This window comes from Anomaloglossus baeobatrachus, unplaced genomic scaffold, assembly GCF_048569485.1.
Source record: "Anomaloglossus baeobatrachus isolate aAnoBae1 unplaced genomic scaffold, aAnoBae1.hap1 Scaffold_4590, whole genome shotgun sequence".
NCBI classification, from domain to species: domain Eukaryota; kingdom Metazoa; phylum Chordata; class Amphibia; order Anura; family Aromobatidae; genus Anomaloglossus; species Anomaloglossus baeobatrachus.
This window is the reverse complement of record NW_027443930.1, coordinates 2,683-17,500: the sequence shown is the minus strand read 5'-3', so window position 1 is coordinate 17,500 and position 14,818 is coordinate 2,683. Positions and strand designations below refer to the sequence as shown.

At 39.8% G+C, this 14,818-nt stretch overlaps 1 long non-coding RNA gene across 1 annotated transcript in view; it reads left to right on the top strand.

Moving 5' to 3' along the window:
- Nucleotides 1–13,324, top strand: part of LOC142280578 (uncharacterized) — a 17,945-nt gene extending 4,621 nt beyond the window's left edge. Inside the window, exons 2-3 of the long non-coding RNA XR_012742803.1 lie at nucleotides 1,397–1,543; nucleotides 13,254–13,324. This is a non-coding gene — a long non-coding RNA (uncharacterized LOC142280578). The remainder of the gene's footprint in view (nucleotides 1–1,396; nucleotides 1,544–13,253) is intronic.
- Nucleotides 13,325–14,818: the final 1,494 nt, after the last annotated feature.

Below are 14,818 nucleotides of genomic sequence, written 5' to 3'. Positions count from 1 at the left end.
TCATTACACAACTAAATATCTCAAATTGGTAACAAAAGTGCTACAACGTGTGTCATTAGATTAGGCTGAAATATTCGTCCAAACCAGATCTACAATTTAGCGCTAGCTTGATTATCACCATATAAAAATATACTGAAAACACTTAAAAATAATGTACTACCGGTTTGGGTAAACAGCTTATGTAAAACCTATGCGTATCAGATTTGTTGTTGAAGCAGAATGGATCAATCTGCAAACAAACATTGTAATCTGATGCAGCAATTAGATGTCATTACGTACCATCTGCTTCTTTCTAACATACTGCTCCTTTAGTCTTGGTAACCTTCTCTCTGTGAAGGCCCCTCCATACACTTTAGACTTAAAGGAGATGTCCACAACTTGGACAACCCCCCCTACTCATTCCTCTTGTTCACCCCCATAAAAATAAATAAACCTATACTCCCATCCGGTGTGACTGCGGTTCTGCGATGTCTGAAGTCGCATTCCTGGGGCCCAAGTGGCACCTTTAGAACATGCGAGCTTCGCAACCAATCAGTGCCAGCTTCCTTCTCCCCGCCTTTGGACATTTGAGCAAGAAGTCATCATAGCACTCACCTCCTGCTCAAATGTCCAAAGGTGGGGAGACAGCTGCTAGGTACTGATTGGTCGCGAAGCTCGTGTGTTATAACAATGTTACATGTACCCCAGGAACGTGACTTCAGACATTGCTGGAACCGCAGCCGGGCCAGAGGTGACTAAAAGCTTATTTATTTATAACAGGGGCGAACAAGGGGAATGAGTAGGGGTTGTCCAAGTAGTGGACATCCCCTTTAAAAGCGAATTCCTGTTAGGCTACATTCCCATGATTGGGATCAGTTGAATTTTTGATGCTGCACTACCTTTGCACCATTAGTTTTTGTCTGATTTTGACGGTGTTTTTTTGCATTTTTTGTTTGTTCGTTGTATCATCCTTTTAAAGAAAGTTGTGTTTTTAAAACTTCATGGTATTGACATCATTAAATGCAGATTACATGCCATCTTGATCTTATTCCGCTGCATAAAAATGCACGTGTGTATTTTACCTTCTGATTTTCTGCATCAAATATGAAAATCCGCAAAGAAAACGTGAGCGTTCCCGCAAGAGAAATTGACATGCTGCGGATTGGGAAAACACACCTATCTCAGTAACGAGAAAGTCCTCACTGAATACAGATTTCCCCTCAGATCTGACAATTTCGATAATGACTGATCAGTTCTGGGAGGGAAAGAAGCAAATTTCTATGATAAGATATATTATAAAGTTGCTTATGTTCATGTGTACTATTCATTTATGAAATAAAAGTAAAATGACAGTTACGTTTTAAATTATATATTTTCTGATTTTACTATTGTTGAAATCCTTGTGTCATGTTCACAGTTGTACAAGATTCGAAGGGAACGAACGAGACCTCAAGCTCTTCTCTTTCTCTGCATGATTCTCCTGTTAATCGTCCTTCACACGAGCTACATGATTTACAGCCTCGCGCCACAATATGTCATGTATGGAAGCCAAAAATATCTGGAGGTAAGATCTGCTATTTAGTTTCCGTGATAAAGATGTCCGTTGTTCCATGAGAAGCGAAATACGGAAATTTTAGAAGGTATAGGTACCCGTATGGGATCCCAATCCTAATATAATTCACATTAGTAGAAAAGATCCGGCACTCTGAGGTAACTAAGTTGAAAAAAGGAATTTTTATTTCTGTAGTCCAAAAGTTATTGTGTAGTTAACGTCATAATAGACCTTTTTTTTAAAACAAATATTACCCCCTTAACGCGGGCAGTAATATTACGTTCCTACGGTCATAGTGGTAATCCCCACCTGGTGCTGTAGGATGCAGGCAGTGATCCGCTCACATGTCAGCTGATTTGTACAGCTGACATATGCGCCTGGCAGGTACAAGTGGAATCACTATCCACCTGTACCTGTTAACCCCTTAAATGGCGCTGTCAAAATGTGACAGCGCCATATTAACAACGATGGCGGTAGAAGTTTACTCACCGCCCGATACTGGAAGTCACGTGACGAGATCACGTGGATCCGGTGGTTGTCATGGTAGCACAGGGTCATGTGATGCCTCCTGTACTTCAAATTACTAAGATCCTGTAAGAAGCAGCCAAGTACTGCAGCTTACAAGACATGATCATTTCTCCCGAAATGAGCGATGCTGCTCTGATCGTGAGAAAGAAACAAGCGATCAGATTGCTGATCCTTCTAGTCCCATAGGGAACCTAGTAAAATAAAAAAATAAAAAAAAATTTCAAAATTTAAAAACAAAAAAAGCTAAACGTTCAAATGACGCCCATTTGCCTTATTGAATATTAAAGGGTTAAAAAAAATACACACATTTGGTATCACCGCTTTCAGAAACGCCCGATCTATCAAAATATGAAATCAATTAATCTGATCGGTAAACGGCGTAGTGTCAAAAAAAATTCCAATAGCCAAAATTACGTTTTTTGGTCACCACAGATTTTGCGCAAAATTTAATAACAGGCGATCAAAACGTAGCATCTGCGCAAAAAGGATACCATGAAAAAATATCAGCCCAAGATTCAACAAATAAGCCATCACTGAGCCATAGATCCCGAAAAATAAGAACGCTTCGGGTCACGGAATATGGCTCAAAACGTACGCCACTTTTTTTGGACAAATTCTTATTAATTTTTTTTTAACCCCTTAGATAAAAGTTAACCTATTCATATTTGGTGTCTACGAACTCGCACCAACCTGAGGCATTATACCCACACATCAGTTTTACCATATAGTAAATATGAGAATAAATAAAATCTCAAAAACAATAGTGCAATTGCACTTTTTTTGCAATTTTTCCGCATTTGGAATTTGTTTGCCGTTTTCCAGTACACTATATGGTAACACTCATGATTATATTTAAAAGTACAGCTCGTTCCGCGAAAAACGAGCCCTACATGACCATATTGACTGAAAAATAAAAAAGTTACGTCTCTCGGAAGAATGGCGAAAAAAAGCACGGACAGCGCAAAACCGTCCATGGTCGTGAAGAGGTTAGAGACAAAAATAATACAATACATAAGCTATAAAGAGCAGATCATAAACAAAAATGCAGACAAATGGGACAAAAGTCATACAGTATCAGGTAAGCTGCAATATGAATAAGCAGACCTAATAAACAAGTCTCAGACCTGTTAGTATTACAGGATTCTTGCAAATTACAGAATTTACAGTGAATTGGTACAACTCCTAACAAAAGGTTTAAAACAGAGTTATATAAGGTATAGCAAATATAGAAATGTTAATAAAACAGATATACATATTTTATATAGTACTATGCATCAATTGCAATGTGAATATAGCAAACAGTGCAACCTGGAATTTAAATGTTTTGTTTTTTGAGGGTTTGCATCAGTTCATTGAAAGAACATCCCTACAACTGTTAACGTTTGGTTTTCTATTTATTGTGAAACAAATAACAAATAGGACAAAACAACTGAAAATGTCAGTGTGCATAACTATTCACCCCCCTAAAGTAAATACTGTGTAGAGCCTCCTTTTGCGGCAATTACAACTGCAAGTTGCTGTGTATAAGTCTCTGAGCTTTGCACCTCCTTGCTACTGGGATTTTTGGCCATTCCTCAAAGCAAAACTGCTCCAGCTCTTTCAGGTTAGATAGTTTTCTCTGATGAACATCAATCTTCAAGTCTGACCACAGATTCTTAATTTGATTAACATCTGGGCTTTGACTAGGCCACTCCAATACATTTACACGTTTCCCCTTAAACCAATCAAGTGTTTCTTTAGCAGTATGCTTTGAGTCATTGTCTTGTTTGAAAGTGAACTTTCCTCCCAGTCTCAAGTCACTGACAGACTGAAACAGGTTTTACGCAAGAATGTCCCTGTATTTCGCAATATCCATCTTCACCTCAACTCAGACCATTTTCCCTGTCTCTGCTGCTAATAAACATCCCCACAGAATGATGCTGCCACCACCATGTTTCACTGTGGGGATGGTGTTCTTGGAGCTTTGTTGGTTTGGTGCCAGACATAGTGTTTACCTTGGTGGCCCAAAAGTTAACTTTTGGTGTCATCTGACCACAGCACCTTTCTCCATACATTTGGTAAGTCTCCCACATGTGTTTTATGTGTTTTTTTTGGCAAATTTGAAGCCAACCTTCCATTTTGTAGGCTGTGAGTAAAGGCTTTTTTCTGCCACTCTTCTATACAGACCAGCTCTATGGAGTGTTTGGCCTTTTGTGGTCGTGAGGATAGATACTCCATTCTCTGCTTGGGAACTCTGCAGCTCCTTCATGGTTACCTTTTGGTCTCTGTGTTCACTTTCTGATTAACACCCTCCTTACTTGGGCTGTGAGTTTTGGTGCACAGCCCTCTCTTGGTTGGGTTGTTATGGTACCATGTTTTTCCCATTTTATGTTAATGAATTTTATAGTGCTCCAGGGGATCATCAGAGATTGGGATATTTTTTCGAACACAACCCTGACTTGTACTTCTCAAAAACTTTTGTCCGTGACTTGTTTAGAGATCTACTTGGTCTTTATGGAGTTTGGTTAGTGGTGCCTCCTGCTTAATGCCGCCTCTGTGGCTTTTCAGAAATGGTGTGTATATACTGACAGACCATGGGACACTTAGATTGCACAGAGGTGGCCTTCCTTTTACTGAGCATGTAACTTATGAAGGCAATTGCTTGCACTAGAAATGTTTACTGACTTCATAGCTAAAGGGGTTAAAACATGGGCAAATAGCAATTTTTATTGTATCCCATGAATTTAATTTGTATCTACTGTATATTTTTCTCACTTCTCTTTCCCATCTTGGACTATTTAGTGCTGATGCATCCCACACAAATCGGATTACAAAATAATTTAAACACTGGTTGTAACAAAATCAGTAATAAGCCAAGGGGGTGAATAGTTTTGCAAGGCACTGTACAGAAAAAAAACCATAGAAATGAAAGTCATGGTTGACACTGTGTACCGGTTTAGTTGAGAAGAAACACATGGGAGTCTATGTGGAGGCTGTGTGTGAGACCTCCAAAATAAGGGGATTCTTATGTTGACAAAATCAGAAATCCATGAAGATCGAAGGTAGGTGTATGAAGGATCTGGATAGATATTGTAGGTGAAACTATTGAATAGTAGTGTCTTTAGCGTTCTGGCTGGTGGTGCTGATATAAAAGTTCAATAAAAAATGGGGAACTGCCACTTGCAGCTAATGTGATGTCACGAGCTACGGGATTACCCTTAGGCAAAACCAAATTTTTGCAGTTCGTTTTGCCCATTGATTTTAGGAAGCACCCAGTTTTAGACAGAAGAAAATGGGAAAAATTATGTTAATTGAAATGTCTCTGTTGGTCAAAGTAAAGTGGAAATGTTAATATCACTAATTGGTGTAGAATTGGTGCTTTAGGGTAGAAGAGGAGGCTATTATTCTAATGAGTGTAGACAGAATGCAGGATCGTGATATCATTACAGCCAGATATTCGGAGTAATATGGAGCGCAGTAATTAGGCAGAGTGCTTTAGGAGCGCTCTGCCTGCCCATTAAGGATTCTGACAGATGCCGGGCATTACTGACACTGCAGGGGCTTCTGTTGACTGTACGAAAAACAGACACTTTTTAATAAGATTTTTGACAGGAGAGCATGAGATAAGCACTAAGTTCTGTGCCCTGACAAATTAGTATTGTGCGTGTTCAAAGGGAACATGGCATGAGATTCTAGCAATACAATGTGCTGCAAGAATCAGAGACCATCTGTGTTCTTCCAACCATGTATCTTCATTCTGAAACGCCGCAATGGTTCAGAGAAGACCTGATCTGAAAAGTCATCCAGGGTTTATGTGTCCAGGAGACTAGTCCGAGGCACGTCCTTTGGGAGATCTCCCCACCCCGCACTTCTAGGCTTACTGCGCTCTCCCTATATACACCCACTGGGAGAGACCTGCCTCACGTCAGTGTACTATTAAGTCCATCCCTATATGTAAAGAAGCGCTGAGTGAGACTAACCCCTCAGGTACCGGTCTAAAACTGGTTATCCAAGACGCATAGTCCCTGCATAATGTTTCCAAGAAAACCTACATGGCTGCAATAACTCAAGCTTTGATAACAGATCTGTTCTCTGAATGCTGAGGTCTGTATAATCCCACCCACACCACTGATTGGCAGTTTTTTGATACACAACAGGCACAAAAAACTGTCAATCAGTGGTGAGGGAGAGCTTATACAGAGCTCATAAATATGGAGGATTACATGGTAGCAGGTTTAGTAGCCCTCTAGTGATTTTTTTTTTTAAACTATTGCAAGCAGCCCAGTAAATGATACATTGCTAGAGTCAGGGTATCTGCCCCTACACTATGCTGCTCTCAGATTAATTGGCAAAAATCTTTGATGACCGTTTCCATTCAATGAAACGTCGGAGTGCATTTTCAAGCAGCAAGGGTATAGTTCATACATAGTCTCTTCAGTTTATTATTTTTATGTTAGAGTGAAGTGTTTTATGTTTTGATTTCTATCAATGACATGAAGCTTTTGATGTTTATTGAGGGGGTCTGTTTAATTTAAAACCATAGTGAGAGCATTATTCTCTGGGAACATTCTGTACGGATCAGGTTCCGCGAACTGTTATTACGTTTGTTTAGTATCTGTGGGTGTATGGCAGGTTTGTATTGGCAGGGGCACATAAGGACCTGCCTCAACAAAAATATAAAAAAAAAATCTTCTAGTGAACAAACTATATCACATCTGCGGATCAATATTCAGCTTGCGATGTTTAAATATAAAAACTTTAACCCCTTAATGACAGCCAGTTTTGTCCTTAAGGGAAATTTCCAACTTCTGTTCCCTGGCTTCTTTACTCACACTTCCCGGATCCATCCCTCGGTGTTTGTGTGATGTCAGCGCTGCAGATCATATTGGCAGCCCTGCAGCCAGCCATCCGCCTCATACGCTGTGCCTGAGTTGTCGGTAAGAACCGTTGAGCTCATTTACTGCCTATAAAATTGTTAACATGACAACAACGCAGTAGGCAATACACTGGAGCAATGGAGGAGACTCGGGAAAATCTTTCTAACCACATTTAGGACTGGGCGATTTTTTATTTTTGCGCTCTTTCCACCCTTACACATCCCCTTGCCCCTCCTCCTTCTTACACCCCTCAGTCTTTCAAGAACCATATCTTTGTCTTTCTGTCTTCATACCCATATGAGAGGTTGTTTTTCACCAGTTGATTTGATTTTTACTTTTGAAAAACACCATTCATTTTACAATGCCATATACTGGAGAACAGAAAAAAAAAACAATTGCACTAAAATTACCAATCCCCCCCTCCCCCCCCAAAAAAAACAAACTCTATTTCATAATAGTTTTATTTAAATAAATTATTACAAAATCCCTCCTATTGTTGATGACCAGCCAAGGTAAAGCAGACAGCTTGTCTCTCTTGATTCAGTGCTCCTATGTCTCGGCTTCTACCAGTAGATGAAAACTAACCTGCATTATTCTCTTATTCCTTAAGGCCCATTTACACACAACGATATCGCTAACGAGATATCAGGGTCACGGTGTTGGTGACGCACATCCGGCCTTGTTAGCGATGTCGTGTGTGACACCTTTTTGCGATCAGTAACGATTACAAAAAGGTGTCAAATCGTTCATCGTGTACACGTCGTTCATTTTTAAAAAAATCGTTCCTCGTTTGGAACGTAGGTTGTTTATCGTTTCTGCGGCAGCACACATCACTATGTATGACACCGGAGGAACAAGGAACAACATCGTACCTGCGGCCGCCCCCAATGAGGAAGGAAGGAGGAGGGCGGGATGTTTCGGCCGCTCATTTCCGCCCCTCCGCTTCTATTGGGCGGCCGCTTAGTGAGGCCGCTGTGACGTCGAACGAACCTCCCCCTTAAAGAGAGATTGTTTGGCGGCCACAGCGAAGTCGGTGAACAGGTAATTCCATGTGACGCTGCCATAGCGATATTGTTCGCTATGGCAGCGATCACCCCGTGACACGTCACTGACGTGGGCGGGTGCTATTGCTCGCAACATCGCACCGTGTAAAGCCCGCTTTAGAGCCATAAAATATTGATGCTGAGAAATAACGCATCTTAATTAGTGATGGGTGGATCCGGTCTGTAAATGTCCAGATTCACTCGGTTTCAAAAATATCCGGGTGCAGGACCGGGCCCGGAATTCTCATGGAACTCCGGCTAATGATCAGGGTCTGGCAACTCTGGAAGTAAAGAAAGAATAAAAAAAAAAAAAAAAAAATAGAACTGCACTGTACTTACGGAGTCTCTGGCGTGGCTGTAACTGCTTCCAGGCCGCTCACTCTTCTTCTGCGGCTGCTCATTATTTCTCATCGTATGATTTCCCTTATCCTGAAGAAAGAGATGGTTATATCTCTGAAACGCGTAGACTTATGAAAATAAAGGGATTTATTTAAATCTTCTGGATTCTGTGGTTTTAGCGTGGTGTACACCCGTATTACTCTCCCTGTTTAAAACATTAACAAAAATAAATAAATAACTTGGTGTAGGGTCCCCCTGTTTTATGATACTCAGCACAGGTACAGGCTGCAGTCCCAAGCCGTGCGCTTATCTTGGCCTAAAAGAAGCAGCCTGCAGCCACCCAGGATTGTCTGATCCATTAGATTTGACAATCCCAGAACTGTACCTGGCACTTCCCGATTGCACTGTTGCAATGGCAATCAGGGAAATAAGGAGTTAATAACAGCCCACAGCTGCTACCAAGCCCTAGATTATTAATCGGAGGCATCTGAGACCCCCCATTACTAATCTGTAAGTAAAAAGAAATAAACACAAATACTGAAAAAAATCCTTTATTTGAAATAAAATACAAAAAAGTCCACCCTTTTTCACCAATTTATTAACCCCAAAAACATCCAGGTCTGACGTAATCCACCCAAGGTCCCACAACGATTCCAGTTCTGCTACATCTGGAGAGGACTCTGCCATAGAACAATGACCACCCACTGTGTGTGGGCTTCAGGCAGAGAATGAATGAGCCCTGGAATCAGCAATGACGTCACTCAGGTTATTTGCAGTCAGAGCTGGAGGTTCCTATGCTCCTCTACCTGTGATCCTAGGTAACCTGATCTCAGGTGATCTCAGTACACCTCAAAAAAGAAAATGGGACATTCCGGAAACACTAAAGTACAAAAGATTTTTAATCTAAGCAAACATTCTTTAAGCAGAGGGTTGAAATTTGTCCCCTCTGCAAGGTTTAATCGATTTCAAGCATTTATTGGCATCAAACAGTTAAAGGAAATTTCTATTAAACATTTAAAAAAAAAAAATAACACAAAATACTACTGCACAGTCCACAGTTACAAACCGTTGTATCTGTACAAACTAATTTAAAATGTAAATCCCATTTTCATCCCACTCACGAATATTGACTCTTTTGAGACTTTCCAAAAATGTCATTAATAACCTAACAAGTAATGCACTAATCTTCAGAATTATTGACCTATAAAGTTTACAAAATTCCATTAAACGTTGTGGGACAATAAAGCATAGTAATCCTCTCTGCTATATACGTGGGTCTAATATTTATTTTCGAAGTCTGTTGTATGCACTGTCTGCACTTTATATTTTAGTTGCTTTTGGGCATTCCTCTGTGCACGTGATATACCCGCTTGTATAACTTCTATAGGGCTAAAGTTACGCTATCACCTGTACAATCCGTGGATCATTTCAAATTGCATTTATCCTTAAAAATGCAATATATTTATTTGGTACATATTGCTACGTCAGTATTCCATTTCATTTTAGCCCAATTTTACCTTTTTCTCTTTTAATATCACACTGGAAACCTGGATATGTTTCACAGTTGCCATTATAATGTCCGTCAGATGCATCCGTTCAATAGTTGAGTCCTAAAAAGATTAACATATCTGTTAAACCGATACCATTATTGTCTACAGGGTCACAGAGGCTATACAACACAGAATATATATTTCAGCTTTAGACTAGATGAAAAATTAATTAGTTCCATTCAATGACAACAAGCAGAAAGCTTAAATATGAGAAATTGAAACAAGAAGCATGACATTGAATTAAGGTGAGGGTTAGAGACTTAAAGGCATTGTCTAAAACCTAACTGTACTTAATATGATTCTCTCTAATTAGTGTACAAATTAAACTAAGCACTTTCCTAGTATACTGCAATTATAAAATCTGCACCCTTCCCCCTTTTCTATAGCTTACCATATTTGTTTTATTTGTTCTTCCACTTAAGTTTTTGTTTTTCTCCCAGCATGCACTGAGTATTTGAATACAAGATGTCATCCGGGGGCTGGTGCTGCGGTTAGTGCCACAGCTGCTGCCCCTACTTTGAAATGGATAGTCATCGGGGATGTCCCTTTAGGGCCTGTGCTATACTCTGCTTGACTGAGCATGTTAACAACAAATTTCTTATAAATGGGCTAACCATAATTTCACCAGACCAGCCTTGGTATAGCTAGGCCGATGTATGCACTACTCGAATTTACACATTGAACACAAGAGAAGGAGAATAATTTGTGCAGAAAAAAAGACAATTTTATTAATTAACCAATGCACGTTTCGCTACGTGTTGCACGCTTCTTCAGGGATTATCTTCCTCCTTGAAGAAGCGTGCAACACACAGCGAAACCCGTGTTGGTGCTCCTCTGATCCAGTCCGGCTATACTTTATGGCCTAGGAATTTTCCTTAACAGCACCTTATTGCACTAGCACTTTAGGTAAATATGGTTTCCTTGTTTGAGAATTGGCATACATGTCTCTATTATCCCCTATTGGTATGGCATTTGTAATATGGTAACTTTTTTCCTTCATATTTACCATTTTTGCATTAATTGACCATATATAATATTTGGAAACCTCTTTTCCTATGATTTGGCCATTTGTCCCCTCTTTTCCACTCTCCTGTGGTTGTTTTTAGATTTTTTACATTGTGCCCGTTTGTGTAATTAATAAAATTGTCTGGGTTTTTTTCTGCACAAATTACTCTCCGCTTGTGTTCAATATTGAGTTAGCATGTGCTGGTTGTCAGTACCGACACATGCTCAGTATGTTCTCTCTTGCCGGCTAGTCACTGACTATAGCCAATGAGGAAGCGCACTGTCAGTGCACAATGAAAATTGCACAGCTGCAAGCAGTAACCACATACTGGGCATGTATTAGTTTTGACAACTGAGCCATGATTAGATTAGCAGAAATTAGCCCAGCTCCTGAAAGTGTTATCCCTGATGACGATCCACTTCAGAATTGGGACAGCAGCTGCGGCAGTGACAGTGGTGCCAGTTTCTTGATGACATCTTGTTTGAGAATCCTTAGTGGATACTAGGAGATTGAAATGAGACTTCACCGGATTTAGGGGGAAAAAAACCCTGGTTAGTATAGAATGGAAATGGTAGGGATTTTTAAATTGCAGAATATTATAAAAGTGCTGAGCTGTTACATTACACAATTATAATAAATGTTCGTTAGGTTTCAGACACCTCCTATAAGAAATTGTTTGAGTATTTCCTTAGGACCCCCTGTATGAGGTTTGAGCCTAATAAAAGAATTTACAAATATTACTTTACATTAGTACTTTTCAATTATTATATACTTTAACAACATATATAGATAAATACACTGAACAAAAATATAAACATAACAGTTTTATCCTTACTACTATTTTTTATGAGCTGAACTCAAAGATCTAAGACTTTTTCTATGGAAACAAAAGGCCTTTTTCTGTCACACTGAGCACAAATTTGTGTTAGTGATCACTTCTCCTTAGCTGAGATAATACATCCACCTCACAGGTGTTGCATGTCAAGATGATGATTAGACAGCATTATTATTGCACAGGTGTGCCTTAGGGTTGGAAAAACCACACTTTGTCGGTGCATTCTATTCTGCAAGGGGACAGGACGACTGAATCATATTTAAGGGAGCATGGATGGATGAGGTCTTGTATCGCAAGATTTTGTTCAACAACCTCCTCTCAGCAAGAGCATTGAAAATGGGTTGTGGTTAGGTCTTCAAGCATGACAATGACCAGAAACACACAGCCAGAGCAACTAAGAAGTGGCTCCGTAAGAAGCATTTCAAGGTCCTGGAGTGGCCTAGCCAGACTCGAGACCTGAACCCAATAGAAAATCTGTGGAGGGAGCTGAAACTCAATATTGCCCAGTGACCGCACTGAAACCTGAAAGATCTCGGAAGTTTTGTGCGGAGGAGTAGGCCAAAATCCCTACTGCAGTGTGTGCAAACTTGGTCAAGAACGTTTGACCTCTGATAAAGGTTTCTACTAAATATTAAGTTTTTGTTTTTTTATTGTTTCAAATACGATATCAAGTAACAATTTCAAACAGGTGCAATTAATACAGGTAATGAGTGCAGAGTAGGAGGGCTTCTTAAAGAAAAAATAACGTCTGAGCCAGAATTCTTGCTTGTTGGTAGATGATCAAACGCTTATTTCATGCAATAAAATGCAAATTAATTATTTACAAATCATACAATGTGATTTTATGGAATTTTGGGGGGATTCTGTCTATCACAGTTGAAGAATACCTACAATAAAAATGACAGACCTCTCCATTCTTTGTAGGTGGGTAAGCGTGAAAAATAGTGTATCAAATACTTACATACCCACACCTCTCTAGTAGGAAAAGTATGTATGTATGTGTGTGTATATATATATACGGTAGATGGATACATACATACATACATACATTTGACTTTTCCTTTTATACAGATTTACTCATTCGGTTGGTACCATAATGATTATTTTAGATGCATAAATGAAGAAAAAATCCATTTACAATATTTAATATATATTCTACATGGTGTTTTCAGTGAATTCACTTTTGGTGAATCTTTCTAGACTTCCTTTGTTAGACTTCTAAGTGTCCTTTTAGTCTGAATACAAGGAAGGCTGAGAGCCTGGAGCTTTTACTTACAAGAGGCCTGCATAAAAGAAATCATCCATATGTCTGCAAATGAGGCTAAATGACAGAATACGTCTGCAGGCTGTTTTATGTGAATGTGGTTATTAGGATATAGCAGGTAAATATTGTCACTCTTTTCTGAAAATATCTTTGTAACACATACCTGAGGCACATGCCTGGATAGTGTGTATTTAGGATCTTTTGTCTATCTACATATGTGAGCTATGGGTTAATGGCTCGGATAGTGCACCTTTTTGTATTTTATTTCTATCTAGTAAAGAGGATTTTTTTTGTCTTTTAGGGTTATGGTATCAGAAACTCGTCTAGCTTGGCCTCCATAAATTGCGATGCAAGTGCCCCTGATGGTAAGTTATTTTACACTATTATTTTTGTTGAATTAAATTTTCATATTTTTAAAGCACCGCTACAGGTATTTATTTGGTTATTTTACCATTTAGGTGGTGCTTTAAATTTGTCTCCTGTCTCATACTCACTCTCTGGCTTCTTCATCTGTTTTCGGCCGTTTCTCACATCCGGCATTTCGCCGGATTGCCGAATCCGGCACACTCCAGAACAGTGCAATACAGTACAATAGTGTTGCTGCAACCTCCGGTCACATGCTGTCATGTGATCGGAGCTTGCCGCGATGCCATTGTACAGTATTTACACTGTACTGGAGTGTGCCGGATCCGGCAATCCGGCGAAATGCTGGATGTCTGAAACGGGCCTTCCCCGATGCTCCTATCTGAGTCATGTAGTTTTGTTGCCTCTCTGGCAGTTTGTGTTTCATGGGGTTAATCACAGGTCACAAATTAAAAGAAGTTTGAGAGCCAAGTCCTGGCTCTCATAGACATCTAATGAGCATTTGTGATGTAACTTCTGACTTCCATTCAGCCACAAGTTACGTGCACAAGATAACAACTCGGAACCAGAGCAGCGACGAAAAAGAATGATAACACTGAGAGGACAGGTGGGGAACTATTAGTAGAACTGTAAAAACATGTCTTCTATCTCTAGCACCAGAAAATTCAGAGGCTTTGTAGAGCTCCCAGCATTTCCTTTCTTGCAGGTTGCTCTGTAGCCTGTTTTGAATAAAGCTGGTTTTCCATGGTTTAAGTCTACATAAATTGTTAAATACTTTTGCATTATTTATTTTCTTCACTTCTTAAGTTCCACTTCTTAGAGCTTCACTGACAATTCTGCTGGTTATCATTGGAAACCAGGAACAAGACAGTCCATCCCTAAAAGCTTAGCTGAACCGCTATAAGCAGTGAGTTTTTTTCCTACATCAGATAGCAGTACAGTATCTGATAGAGAGGAGAAACTTCTCGGTATTAAAATCGTTAACCAAGTTTGGCTCAGGCACTTAGTAAGCAGCAAACAAGATTTCTGATGCGTATCCTATAGAATTCTTCTAGCCTACAAGTGAAGCAATGGGTTTCTAAATTGACTTAACTTTCATGCCAATGTCCAGGAAGCAGGAATCTACAGCAGATACCATCCAATTTTCCAAAGTGCTTTATTCCAATATCATGTGCAGTTAAAAGTAGCAGGGAGAGAGCCGGGTGCAGGCCCCCTAATGGACGACGGCCGTTTCACACATCCTTGTGCTTCTACGGATCCAAACTTAACTTTCACAATTAGATTAAAGGTATTGTTCATTTGGTTTGGCATGAAAATCTGCAGTCACTCTGTCAGTGTAGGCTTGTGACTTCTCGCATCTCGCACATGGCATACTGTTAGAATTCTTCAGTGTTGGCTGATTTACACACCCCATTACATTGGCCACGACACTGGTTTGAAATGGCTGCATGGGAGTGGGAGTACCACCTCTTACCTTTCGGCATCTGTAGCGGTTCTTTTGAT